The sequence below is a fragment of the Pyxicephalus adspersus genome, chromosome 4 (assembly GCF_032062135.1).
Source record: "Pyxicephalus adspersus chromosome 4, UCB_Pads_2.0, whole genome shotgun sequence".
NCBI lineage: Eukaryota > Metazoa > Chordata > Amphibia > Anura > Pyxicephalidae > Pyxicephalus > Pyxicephalus adspersus.
In genome coordinates, this window is record NC_092861.1 from 16,871,075 (window position 1) to 16,872,919 (window position 1,845).

Genomic DNA, 1,845 nt, shown 5'->3' on the forward strand with positions numbered 1-1,845 from the left:
CATCTAAAACAATATCCAACCTGTGCCATGCTTCAAAGTGCATTGAATGCCTAAATGTAAAGACCTTTTAGGTAAACTTTTTTTTTTTTTTTTTTAGTTTTTTCCCTTACCCCATTGGTTTTATTGGAAGCGATGATCCGGGGCTCCTGATGTCATGGTCTGCCAGGTAAAGATGGCTATAATTTGTAACGTTCATAAGAGAACATTGCAAATCCTCCCCTGCGAAAGGTATAAAATACCAGGCATTGTCTGGGGGCGTCCTGAATGTGCCCCATTTATAACTAACAAGAACGTTTTAAACATAACCATATAGCAGACTGCCTTTTACTCTGCTGGATGTTTATATCTGTAAATAGTTTAAAAAATTTTTTTTTGTCTAGAATTGTTCTAATTCTCACCTTTCCCCTGATTGAACTCCTTGTATTATGTAGATGGGGCAAGCTGTGGCTTTACCCACAAGTTGTACTTGGCCCAATCTTCTAAATACAAAGAGAATTTTAATTAAAAAAGGGCTCATGACTCAGGGACTGAAGGTGAGAAACCAGCAATAACAGTTATCTTTGTATACTGTGTAAATTGTATTTTTCAGTAAAAAAAAGTTTGTCAATCTTATTGTGCCTTTACAACTTTGTTATGCAACACGCTGGTTTTCAATGTTTTTTTTTTCTAGAAATGTAGCAATCTTTTTTTGCTGTTGACAAAATGTTATTCAACCAATCCACTCTAAGCAATGTGTTGTAAGGGTTTAATGTAATAAAATTTAATTTGGAAAATCCAAAAATGTCCTATTGTTTGTGTCTGAAATGAATGATGAAGCTGAACTCTAGCTAAATGGCTAAATACACAAATGAAATGAATGATTTATGCAGCTCTGCCACACAGAACAGCCCTATCTGGTAGGAACACTTTATTCTGTTCTAAAAGAAATCTGTCTTTATAGTAGAAATATAAGCGCTCTCATCTTGTCCATCCTGAACACCCTAATCTTTAAGACAAGTATGCATGTTTGACTAAGAATGCTTGTTTATGATGAAGGTACTATTTAATAATATTGCACAGTATTTACCTACCATAGTCATATGTCATAATCCCAGCCTAAGGTCAATTTTAGGGGGAAGGCCATTAACCTAACTGCATTTTTTTTGGAATGTGGGTAAAACCGGAGTAAACCCATGCAAATTAGGTCTTGTGCAAGATCCGAACCTGGGACCTAGCACTGCAAAGCCCAGACTGCTAGCCACTGTGCTGGCCAAGTATGACCATTTTTTTTTTTTTTATTTAGAGCATTCCTTTTCTTGAACAGATGTATTTATTTTAAGTAAAATACCCCTTCCTCTTGGCTTTTTATGCTTTTCCTTCATTGCCATCCATACAGTTGGTCTATTGTGTATGGGCTAAAAAGTAACCTACATGCATGATCAGTTTGAGGTCTGTAAAAGGCAATATAAAAAAGTCCTTCAATGCCAGACTGAGGATTCACATATTTTTATTTTAATTACCAGCAGGTAGCCACTAACCACTTATTGACTCTAGAGATGTCTGCAGCTACAAAGTTTACTGCCTCTTTGGCTTAAAGGGAGTAGTGATTTATAATTGTGTTTTAGATGGACAAGATTCAACATTATTTAAAAACAAGCAAAACTTGCAATTATCCTTCCAATATTCCAAAAATCTTCCAATGACAAACCTCTGATGTTTGTCAGACATCTGTATGGGCCTCTCAATGTCTATTTAATCGTAGCAGTCCCTTCCCCAACCTCTCATGCTTGCCAATGTTGGTAACCACCTTTGCCTCTTCACTGCCACCTTCATTTGTGCCAAATCTCCAAATTGTACCTGTTCCTA

General features: G+C 36.3%; 1 protein-coding gene across 1 annotated transcript in view; it reads left to right on the forward strand.

The window, feature by feature from the left end:
• Nucleotides 1-781, forward strand: part of SDC1 (syndecan 1) — a 32,582-nt gene extending 31,801 nt beyond the window's left edge. The window contains exon 6 of the mRNA XM_072407496.1: nucleotides 98-781. The gene's annotated coding sequence lies outside the window, so the exon portion shown is untranslated. The remainder of the gene's footprint in view (nucleotides 1-97) is intronic.
• The last annotated feature ends 1,064 nt before the right edge of the window (nucleotides 782-1,845 follow it).